The 12,953-nt window shown below is 37.5% G+C and overlaps 1 protein-coding gene across 1 annotated transcript in view; it reads right to left on the reverse strand.

Annotated features, from left to right (window-relative positions):
- Positions 1-12,953, reverse strand: part of POU6F2 (POU class 6 homeobox 2) — a gene marked incomplete at both ends in the record, with an annotated part of 468,142 nt that overhangs the window by 52,588 nt on the left and 402,601 nt on the right. The window lies entirely within an intron of this gene.

Raw genomic sequence — 12,953 nt, forward strand, 5'->3', positions numbered from 1 at the left:
ACCAATTCAATATTCTTTATCCTGCCAATTTTCCACGCCACAGGTTTTCAGGCCTTCTGACCATGAGGCAGAAGTGTGGCTTGAACTGAAATCTGCATTTAGGTTAATGACTAGATATAAATTCAAGAAACATTTAAACTATTTTCACAGTATTGGTTTTGATACATGAATTTCATTTGTATTTATTCTAGGGTGTTATTTTTTCCCCATATAGTTTCTCTCAAGTACAACAATTGTTGTGTATAATAATGCATTTTCCATCACCAGTTCCCACATCCATGAAATTCCTGCATTTTAGCAGAAACCTGCCAAGGCTAAAACTTGGTAGGAAAAAAAAATTAATGCCATACTTAATTCAAGTTCTGGTTGCTCTTCTAAAAATGCTTTTCTTCTTCTTCCTCTTTTTTTTTTTAACTTTTTTCTTTAATTTCTTCATTCTCTGTCTCAGCCTCTCTTTTTTCTCTCCTTTCCCTCTTCTCTCAAAACATATTTTATGACTTAATTCCTTTGGAAATTTGCCTACACTTTTAATCATCTGATGAGGAAGAAAATACTAATTATCAGAGGAAATGAAAAGGAATCAGAATTTAATAATTATTTTTCATTAATGTGATATCCTTATCTTATTCGTTTCTTTATTTACTTACAACTGAGTTTTACATAACTAGTTCTAAAGTAATTCCATTGATCTTGCACATTGTCTCAGAAATGGAAATCCACTTTAAGCTCATTATTTTCATTATTTTGTCTTTTGCCTTTATCATCTCGCTCCTAAAAATCAAGAACAATTTTATATATATAATCTCATTTTTGAAGAGAAACCCTGTCTTATCCCAGATTGCCACCGTGGGATTTAAAATTTAGGTTGGCCTTTGTCTTGGTTTTCTGGATGTGTTTATGGAGTGCCTACATAGTGAGTAATGGTATGTGCTGAGAGAAAACTTTGTGTTTAGTTCAACTACCGAAAGTGAGAAGAGTTCATATTATCTCTCTTACTTTTGTCCTGGTGTCAGGAGACTGCTTGGGGGACCTGCCACTGGCAGCACAGACACTGTTCATGGGTGCTCCATTCTCAGATCACTTGCCAAATACTGTGTTCACATTTCTTTTATGCAATCAAGTTGAAATCATAATGAAATTCTTGAGTTTCAGGGAGATCTCAGAATAAGCTTCTTAACTCAAAGAAAGATTAAATTATGTGCAATATGTTTTTTGTGTTGAATAGGTCATTTTGTCTATGAATTTTGGATGAAAAAAATTAAATTCCGTGGGTATAGAGTGCTCACAGAAGCCAAGCAGTTATCCCTATTTAACTTACAGAAAATATTTTTAGTAACTGTAGGACATATCTAGGTCAATCAAAAGCTCATATAGGAAATTATGGAATAATACTCTCTGGATATAATACAATAGTAGAGATTGAGAATTCACCATGTTTAGAACATTACTTCAGCTATGGTCCCTGGTATTTGCTGAAAACCTAGGTATTGCATAAGGATTAAATAATCATTCTGAATATGCAGCAAATTATGTATTTAAAAGTGTGCTTCTGAATCTTTGTGTTTGTGGGTTAGAAATGGGTACACTTGAAGTGCTCTGGAAGGTTGCTTCAGCAATCACAAATATACAGGGTTTGTTTATTTGTACTGTTGATTCCTCTATATCCTGGTCTTAGGTGGAAATCTAATTTGTTCTTTTTGTTATCTTTTTCTCTTTATGGAGCAAATGCCAACTCAGATGACTCTCTTACTTCCCATCTGATTTCCTGGTAGGTCTTTGTGAAAGGTATCTGGGATTTGGGGCAATGCCTTGCTGGCCCCTAACTCTAGAGTTAGAACTACAGACACAGAGTGTGGTGCATATAGATAGTGGACAGTGGATACAAGTCAGTTTGTAGCTGATAGCATTTCAGGTGAATCATGGGTGGTGTCGATGGATGCAGCTTCATAAATACCTTTTGGCTTTTCTGTCTGTGACTGTTGGGGCAGGGATGTAATGTGCATTAAGATAAGTGGCAGGGAGTGGGAGGGGGATAGTCAGGAAACCATAAGTGTTTTCCTCATCACCTCAGGTCATGTCACTCTGTATTGTCCCCAGTCATGTCATATTAGCAGTGTTCCTATCAATACTTATTCTTGATTGGAGACTCAGGGTAGATTTAGACAGCGGCAAACCCATGCACAATAAATGCACATAATGAGCATGTTAACGTTCCAGGGCCAACTGGATATTTTGAAGCTGCTGCCAGATTTATGCCTTCAGATCTTTCATTGCCAATGTACCTAACCAGCAAAGGATGGCCCAAATGAAGTCTGACTGTATTATACAGTCACATTTTCAGCAGATCAACTCAAAAGATGTGCTGAATTCTGGTGCATGCTTGTTTATAAATGCAGAAGCTCTCAAAGCAAGGATTTGCAGAAGGCAAGAGTTCTTATGTTACATCCAAATGGATTCTGGGCTTGAATACATAAAACTACAATTCTGGAATCTGCAGCTAGTCTAAAAACCCACTCATAGAATCACTGATTTCTTGACATTTTCCCCTAGAATTTTAGAGAATAAAATAACAACATAAAAATTTAAAATAGTTTTGTCACAATGAAGTAGAACTCCAAATGTTACCTTCTTCCTGCTCATCCATTAGTATAGCTCTGATGCAAGACAATCCTGTTTTGTGACTGTAAGTAAACCATGCCTCATTTTCTCATGAGTAAAATGGGTGTAAAAATAATACCACCCACAGGGTTATTATGAGAATTAAATAAATGAGGCCAATTTTGAGAACACAATACTTGGCATATATTATTTTCTAAATACATGTTAGCTAATATTCTCAGAGTTCATGCTGTGCATGAGAATTTTGAACTAATCAATTTATCATAATTAGGACTCACCCCCATAAATATCTTCTTACCTTGGTAATTACATGAACAAGAATAATTATTCTGTATTTTTATAGCAGTTCTATGTTACATTTTTTAAAAAGGGCTGTTTGAAGGAAGTTATTAGCCACCTAACATAATGGGTAATTAGATGAGGTGAGTTTCATGGTTTAAAAGACAAATGCTGTTTTAAAGTATTTTAGAATGGAGGGTATTCAAAAACAGTATTTAAACCATGGCTCTCTTGTTTATTTTGGAGCTTTGCTATTTGATTGGACTTGCTCATTAGTAGAAAAAGCAGTGTTATGATTTTGAGGCCAAGATTGGTAGTGACAGACCAGTACAAGAGAACATTGCCTTTTTAATAGTACATTATCCTCAACCTTAGTTTCCATTTCTAAAGTTACATAAGGACATTCATTTTGGAATTTAATTCCTGCTTCATGTCAAAATATTTTGAAATAGTCTCACAGTTGCTGATTTGATGGTGATAGCATTAAAAACAAGATTTACTAAAAAATAATACCCTTAAGATTTGTAATGAATTACTTCTCTATTCCCTACTCATGTGGATACTGGGTGCTTACCTCAGATTGAGAGTAAGCCCGTATTTCCAAATCTATATGCTTTGTGCATCTCTTTATCCCTGTACATATTGCATGGTGATGAGGAAAAAAGAACTTTTAATAAAGTTCCCCCAGGACTCTTTGATGACATCATATGTATGACAATGTAAAGATGTCCCCATAAATGCCATCACAACCAGGTGGAGGAGTGTTCTTCTACAGGTCTTGCCTTATCCTCTTTCTCTGAAAGACTCACATCCTGCATTCTGGCAAAAAACTTGTTTTTTTGAATCTGAACATTAGTATTCATAATATTTTTCATGAAAATATGCTGATCATATTATTTTATTATTATGAATCTCATTTACAAAAATATGACAATACAATGAGACAATTTGGCTGTGATGTTATGTTCCTATGTTTATGCCTTTATTCTGGGAGGGCCTTATGAATGCATCAGGCTCACAATCTTTCTTTGGAGCATAATTGCCCATGATCTATGGTTCTATCATTCTCTTCATGAACTATGTGGATTTTATAGAGTATGGATTTTTGAGCAGTTCTTTTTGCTACTAACTTTTCAATTTAGAACTCTGGAACTGTGGTGCCATTTGTTTTTAAATGAGGATATTCACAAATGCATTTATCACAACTTATTCTTCATTTAAGGTCCAAAATGACTCACAGTGGCTACCTAGAACAAATGGGACAATTTGAATTCATTTGCATATATAAGACCTTGACTTTTCCTCTACCCATGTGTGTGATAAAACAAACATTCCTTTTGAATCCTTAAGACTTTTTAAACTAAACCAATTCTTCCACTTCTTGCCCTTAAGTCTTCTCTTAAAAGGTCAAGGAAGGGGCTGGGGGTGTGGCTCAAGCGGTAGTGTGCTCACCTGGCATGTGCAGGTTGCTGGGTTCGATCCTCAGCACCACAAAAAATAAAATAAAGATGTTGTGACCACATAAAAATAAAATAAAGATGTTATGTCCCACCGAAAAGTATAAAATAAATATTTAAAAAATTTTTCTGTCTCTCAAACGAACAAACAAAAGGTCAAGGAAATCAGTATACAAAAATTGGATAGTTTGCCATAGTCTTCGCAGTGATCTATTTAATGTGTGTTTTATCCTGCTAAGATTCCCCCCTTACTTTCATGGTAGTTTAGTCAGCCAGTCAAGAGTCACCACTGACTCCTCATTGCAGAGGAGTCTCTGGGGTTGGGAATGACTTGATATTTGCAATGATTACTCTGAGGCACTGCAAAATCCTAAATTTCTTTCATGTATATTTTCATTTTTTATTCAAATATATAGGTACACATGATCGTGTAACCCTAACCCTAGCCCTACCCCTAAATCTACTCCCACACCTAACACTACATCAAAACACAAATGCCCTTACAGGTAAAATTATTTACATTTATATGAATATTCATAGATATTTTGATAGATGAATTTATATAGTTACCTATAATATTATATATCAATATATTTTCACCAATGAATCCATGGCACAAATTTGAATCAAAATATCAGTAGGGCGAAAGACTGAAACTTCTCTGTTTGTGAAAACATATACATTTACATAGGTTTTCTGACATAATTTCATGTATATTTTCATTTTTTTATTCAAATATATAGTTACACATGTTCATTCCCTAGCCCTACCCCTAAAACTACTCCCACACCTAAACACTACATCAAATTGCAAATGCCTTCCTAAAATATTTTGATTTGTCCATGTAAAATTATATTGATTTCTATATAGTTTTAGAATTAAATTATATTTTATTTTTATGGAAAACTACAAGTACACTAATTTGTATTAGTGCTCCATATTGGCTGGCAGAGGAAATTTTTAAATTACCTAAGAAACAGGATAGGGAAGAACAGAACTCTAATTCTTCAGGGAGTGTTGGACTATGAGTTGGGACTCAGAGTGATCTCACCCCATGGCAAGCTGGGCTTTTACCCTCCACACCTGACAGTCATCTGTTAATAGCTCCTGGGCTGCAGATGAAGGGTTGGCAATCCCCAGCCATGGTTGTCTCTTAGCTCTTTTTGTAAATTGGAACTTGGTACCTGAAGGAGTCCTTGGAAAAAGAACCACAGGTGCTGGTTGTTGAAAGCCCAACAAAGGGGTAGGAGTAACAAATGGAAAAGAGGAACTCTGAGGGACCTGGGTGAAACATTATGATTTTGTGACATAATGATACATTGGTTATCATCCCGCTTTCTGGGCACAGAGCTCCTAAACCCTTGGAATTTCTGAGTGATGAGGTGAGAGAAGCATGTTATTATTCATATGTCCCTTTTAATCACACCTGAGTTTATGCTAATAATGTGGCTTTTGCAGGATTGTGGGGGGCCCTGGGCAAAAGGAACCAACCATGTAATTAGATGGTCAGAAATTTAGACTTGCCCCTAACCTCCAGTAAGGGGAGAGGGGCTGAGAATTGAATTACTCACAATGACTGAAGATCCAATTAGTCGTGCCTACATAATGACACCCTACACAATGGGGTTCAGAGAGCTTACATAGGCGAGAGGGTGGCACACCCCAAACTGCATAGGGGCAGAAGCTCCTGCACTCAAGAACCTTCTAGACCTTGCCCTGACGTAATTTCATGTATATTTTCATTTCTTCATCTGTTATTCATTTGTCTCCTTTATAATAAACTGGTAAACATGCTTCTCTGAGTCCTGTAAACCATTATAGCAAATTACTCTACATAAATGGGATGGTGGCGGGGACATCTGATTTGCAGCCAAGTTGGACAGAAATGTGGGTAATCTGGGGTCCTGCTACTTGCAATTGGCATCTGAAATGAAAGTCTTGTGGGACCCAGCCCTTATTTGTAAGGTCTGCATAACTCCAGCAGACTTGATGGGAGCAGCTTAGTCCATGCACATGACCTTGATCAGACTTTCACAAATATGTGGATTGGAAGGAATGGGCCAGTCTACTTTGAAAGGGAAAGCAGCATAATATAAAGATTAGTAGCTTGAATCCTGAATTCAGATTCCAAGGCTGCTCTTACCTAGCTGGCTCTTTGTCCCAGTTTAATGGAAATAGTGGTAATGACTTCATAGAATTGTCGAAAAAAGTACATGAGTCAGGGCTGGGAACACAGCTCAGTGGAGAGTGTGGGCTTAGTATGCAGAAAGTCCTGGGAACCATTTCTAGCACCATTAAAAAAAATCTTATCTACCTATCACCCGTCTATCTATTAGAGTCAACACATTAGGTAAACACCACAAGAGTTCCTGGCATATCAGAAGCCCCAGATAAATTTTGTTATAATAATTTCGTTACTTCTTGGAACTTTTGGTCCTACTGTTGTTTGGGGATCGAGTCCCCTTATTCCATTCCTCCTTTCAGGGCAGTCCCACTGGCCTTTTTGCTGATCCTCAACTACCTCAGGGGATTGCATTTGCTGTTTACACTTCTGGAACCCTTTTTCCCATACACATATCTCATTCTCCCAAATCATCTCCTTAGAGACACTTTCCTTGACTATTCTATCTAATAGCATCCCCTTTCTTGTAGAGATTCATGAAAAAACAGTTTTAGAGGGAAGGCATTCATATATGGAAGACAGCTCTTGAGTTGATTATTGTAGAAGCTGGGTGGTTGCAGTGAATGGTTTGAGTTTGAAAAAAAAATATCCTTGGAGTGTGGTGGTGGAGGTGGAGTGGCTACGAAGCCTACATCCTCCAGTCCAGGCTTGTGAACTGAAACAAAGCCCTTTGTAGATGGTGGGCTGAAGCTAAAGGGGCTCTCTCTCCAGATGAGAATGGACTCTATGTACTCCTGGGCATGAGCAGTGCTGCTTGGAGTCTAGGTGATAGTGTGACATTAGTTAAGGAGCTGCACTCTCTCCCCTTATGTGGCCTCATTTCAATGAGGTATTAATACCTTCAGGTCATTGATTCCAGAGTTAAAAGTAAGGGTCCACTCAGGTAGCTTTGCAAAGCTTGGATATCATTGCAGATGGACATAGGTGACTGTCCATGAGCAGATGTGGACATTCTGGGGAGTATTCTAGAAATACACTGGGGAGAGAGTGATAGATGCTGCAGAGGGCCTGGGTCCAAGTTATGTGGGATAATTGATGAGATCTGCACTGAGGGTGCTCAGGGACACTAGATGGAGAGGAGGAAATAAATAAATCTAGCCGACACACTATGATTTGGTGGCAAGCCGTTAGAAAGCTCTCCAAAGAGATGCATTTCTTTTTTATTTTTAAATTTACTGATAAAACAGTCAAGCCTAGAGCTGAGGGAAGAAACTAGCTTTCAACTTAACCTAATACATTTATTTGATTTTGAAGTAGAGAGGTCACCATTATGGAAACACACCAACTCTAAATCAGATTTTACCCAAGTTATATGTAGACAAATACTGTGTTACTACAAGCCTGCACATCTCATTTCCTTTTCTGTCTAGTCCTCCATTTAATAACCTGAAAAATCCATCTTTTTATGGAGTTTCATGCTATTTTCTTACTTATATACAATAGTGCTACTTTTACCAATTGCCTATTGTCATGGCACATTAGTTAGGTGAATTTGTTGATATTTTGAAAATTACTCTTTCCGTGTTTTTTATTCTATCATCCAGTTTAAACAAGTGATTGGGAACACTCCTGTGATGAAAGAAAAACAAAGGCAATCCTTTAAAAAAATTTTTTTTAAGAAGTAAATTGTTGCCATGGTACAGCAGTTAGTATAATTCTAGTTTTTAAGCTATGGAAAAGTACAATACACTCTTTACTCACCCATGCCTAATTTACTTAAGGTAGTTCCAATACTACTTAAGTCTCCATAAGGGAAAATAGGTCCTACACAGGGCAGAAGAAAGACAAGAAATGATGAGGGACTGAGAGAAAGCTGAGGCTGAGTTTCTGCCTTTAGGAGACTTCAGTAAAATTTTTATCATCAGCTGTTTCCTGGTAACCATGGCACAGGCTCTGTGCCAGATGCCAGAGATATGGAGGTGAATAAGACAAGAGTGTCTTTCCTCACCTTCCCTAGCCAGCACTGTAAGAAAAAGGGACAGGGAGCCCAGACAAGGGGTCCTGTCCAGACCCTGGGGAATATTCTTTGGAAGGAAGTCCTAAAGGATGACTAGGAGTTTATGGGTGGGGAGGTAAGAATAGGAGAGTTTTGAAAAAGCTTCTCGACCTCTGGGAAAAGCACAGTTAAAGATGTGTAGGACAGAAATAGGATTTTGTGTATGTGGAGTTGTTAGTGTGGCACTTTTGATATTTGGGGAACTTGAAGTGGAAGGCGGAAAACAGCCGATAATGAGATAAGGCAAATTAACTACTACTTTGGAGACTCAGTTGGTCTGGGTGAGAGTGGATGAGACTGGAGGCAAAGGGGAACAGGAGGCTGCTAGTAGTAATGACAGAGGGAGAGGTTGCCCTTTGTTAAAAGGAGGGGTTCAGCTCCTGGTTAAATTTGTGCACAGAAGTAGTTTGTTATTCATTCATTTATTCATTTATTCTGCAAACACTGAGCATCAACTGCATGTCAGGTTGGGTGGTGTGGTTTCTTCCCAAAGTGCTTTCAGATGTTGGGAGGAGGTAACAGTTATGCAGACAGATAATTAAGATCTGGTGGCTACAGGCCAGGGGAGAGGTAAACTCAGTGAACCACGGAAACATTGGGGAGCTGGCTAGCTCAGTAGAGGGAAGAGTAGGAGGTGTCAGAGAAGTTTCATCAAAAAATTAACAGGAGGTCAATCCTGCATAAACTGCAGATCAACTAGGCAGATGGGAGAAGACAGGCAATTAGAGCAGAAGAAAAAGTACAAGGTTATGGGTTCATCAGAAACCCCCCTGAATGTCCAGAGCACAGTTAGGGCAGAAGATCAATCTAGGAAAATTCTGAGCTGAGTTCTGAAGGCAGAAAAAGAAGGTAGGAAACAAACTAGGAAGTACATATGTGAATGTTGTGTATGTGTTATTGCCATGTATATACACAGCCTCCTGAGCTGTTCTCCTGTGAACTGTTGCTATGAAAACACCTAAATACATATCTTTTTGCAATATTATGAAGATAGCCTCACCAGCTTCGCAACCTGTGAAGCAACACCAATTGACAGTCCTCAAGTCATACAATACTTTCATTTATTTTATATGAAGGGAGATTTAAGCTGCTGACTGACCAAAAATTAACAATTGAATTTGAGTAATAAAAACAAAGCCATCATCGTTTAAAACACAGAATGTTCTGTTACAAAAAGAAAATGCTGATGATAGATTATAAGGGACCACCATCATATCTATGGCTGGGCTCATGTGTTATGACCAAGCCTTGACTTTATAAATTTTAATTTTATCCATTAACTAGAAAGGCTATACTAGTTGATAATAAGAGCTCAGATTTCTGAGAATCATCCTAGAATAGATAGAAGTCTTTTATTTACTTTGGGATTGTTTTACTTTTGAATATGCATATTTTCCACAGCTTATATTTTTTTTACTGAAGCTCAAGAAATTTCTCATAAGTCTTTCTAATTCAATTTATCACTAATAAAGAACACAACATACGCTTCCTCTTCCTTTCATCTCAGTAATCACATTGGTTATTAAAAACTGCTTGTAACAAATGTTATGCATAATATCTTGGTCTCATCAATCCATGATCAAATGGAAAGCCTTCCTGAAGCTGTTACTGAATTTTATTATTATGCATAATGGCTTGCTTGCCTCATAAAATCTATTTGCTGAACAGCTGTTCAAGAATCAAAGGATATGTTACTCTTCCCAAAAAACAATACTACATTTGGGCCATAAGTTATTTTTTTCCCCAAGGACCAGTAGAAATCAACCCATATGTTGTTGGTCTGTCACTAAATCTTGGAACAACATCTTTCTTGAATTTGCAGCAAGAATCAGATATACCATTTCTGTTCATGTCACACGCCTCTTAAGTGGATGTCTGTATGCAGCCCTGAGTTAATGCCCATGAAGGCTCACTGAAAAGAGTACAGGGGTACTTTTGGCAGATGGTTAAAGAAGTGACTCTGAACATCACAATAGCTCATGGTCAACAGCAGTAAGTACGTGAATACCCAATATTGTGACTCTGCCACAATATTGGATGTGCTGCAGCTTCAGTGCCCCCAAAGAGAACCACACCATTAGGAAAAACAAACAGTCCAAATTATTAGAGAAAATACGACTCTGTAGAAGTTAAGTACATGAAAGAGAAAGCAAAAAACATGACCAGAATGCTCAAAGGTAAATAAAATTCTTCTGTGCTCACAAAATATATTGGTTATAGGTTGTTCTAAAAATATTAAGCTAACAATAAGAACCACTACCTCTAGGAGCCGTAAGCCAAGAAAATATAAAAAGTTGTTGTATAGATCGTTTGAGAAATTTCCATTAATAAAATTGAACATAGGTTAAGAAAACATAAAGCTTAATCTCACCAAGAGCAAAAGCAAGGCTGTGTTGAAATTTTCCACATTTAGGGAGAAGAGAGAAGGGAGTCAATAACTGAAGAAGCCAATCTTTCCAATCAGCAGAGAACATATGTTTTTAAAGTTTCTTGCTGATCCTGTCCAATGCTGAGAAATGTCTGCACATTCATCAGCAGAAACTAGATAAGTAGGAATGCAGGGGGGAATGTGGAATCACGTGAAGTCAGGGCACCTGGGTCCTCCTCCTGAGTCAAAAGCTCACAGGTCATTCCACCTGCCCTGACTGAACTATGTCCTTGTTCTTAAAATGAGAAGATTGAACCACATGAGTGATTCTCAAATGTGATCCCTGAAAATGCAAATCAAAACTACATTGAGATTTCATCTCACACCAGTCAGGATGGCAGTCATAAAGAATGCAAATAATAATAAATGCTAGACAGGAAGTGGAGAAAAAGGAACACTTTTATACTGTTGGTAGGACTCTTAAATTTTTACAACCACTATGGAAATCAGTATGGAGTTTCCTCAAAAGACTAGCATGGAACGACCTTCTGACCCAGCTATTATCTCTCCTTGGTATTTATCCTAAAGAATTAAAGTCATCCCTTAGAAGATGGAAAGATCTCCCTTGTTCTTGTATAGACATAATTAATATTGTCAAAATGACCATACTACCAAAAGCACTATAAAGATTTAATGCAATTCCAATTAAAGTCCCAATGACATTCCTCATAGAAATAGAAAAAGCAGTCATAAAATTCATCTGGGAAAATAAGAGACCCAGAATAGCTAAAGCAATCCTTAGCAAGAAGAGTGAAGCAGGTGGCATCACTATACCAGACCTTAAACTATACTACAGAGCAATAGTTAAAAAAAAGTCATGGTATTGGCACCAAAATAGACTTGTAGATCAATGGTACAGAATAGAGGACACAGAGATAAACCCACATGAATACAATTATCTTGTATTAGACAAAGGTGCCAAAAACATATACTGGAGAAAAGCTAGCCTCTTCAACAAATGGTGCTGGAAGAACTGGAAATCCATATGCAGCAAAATGAAATTGTCTCTGCCTTTCACCATGCACAAAACTAAACTCAAAGTGGATCAAGGACCTAGGAATTAAACTAGAGACCCTGAGCCTAATAGAAGAAAAAGTAGGCCCAAATCTTGATCATGTTGGATTAGACCCCAACTTCCTTTATAAGACTCCAATAGCCCAAGAATTAAAATCAAGAATTAATAAATGGGAAGGATTAAAACTAAAAAGTTTCTTCTCAGCAAAAGAAACAATCAGTGAGTTGAATAGAGAGCCTACAGCTTGGAATCAAATTTTTACCACTTGCACATCAGATAGAGCATTAATCTCTAGGATATATAAAGAACTCAAAAATCTTAACACCTAAAAAACAAATAACACAATCAATAAATGGGCCAAGGAACTGAACAGACACTTTGCTGAAGAGAATATACAACTGATCTACAATTAGAGAAATGCGAATCAAAACTATTCTAAGATTTCATCTCACTCCAGTCAGAATGGGAGCTATTAAGAATGCAAACAGGGGCTGAGGTTGTGGCTCAGCGGTAGAGTGCTCGCCTAGCACGTGTGAGGCCCTGGGTTGGATCCTCAGCACCACATAAAAATAAATAAAGATATTGAATCCAACTACAACTAAAAAAATAAGTCTTTTTTTTTTTTTAAAAAGGGAATGCAAACAACTATAAGTGTTGGGAGAGGATGTGGGGAAAAAGGCACACTCATACATTGCTGGTGGGACTGCAAATTGGTGCAGCCAATATGGAAAGCGGTATGGAGATTCCTTGGAAAACTGGGAATGGAACCATCATTTGATCCAGCTATCCCACTTCTCGGTTTATACCCAAAGGACTTAAAAACAGCATACTACAGGGATGCAGCCACATCATGTTTATAGCAGCACAATTCACAATAGCTAAATTGTGAAACCAAACTAGATAGCCTTCAGTAGATGAATGGATAAATAAATTGTGGTCTATATGCACAGTGGAATATTACTCAGCATTAAAAGAGA

This window comes from Spermophilus citellus (assembly GCF_964194105.1).
Source record: "Spermophilus citellus genome assembly, chromosome: 3".
NCBI lineage: Eukaryota > Metazoa > Chordata > Mammalia > Rodentia > Sciuridae > Spermophilus > Spermophilus citellus.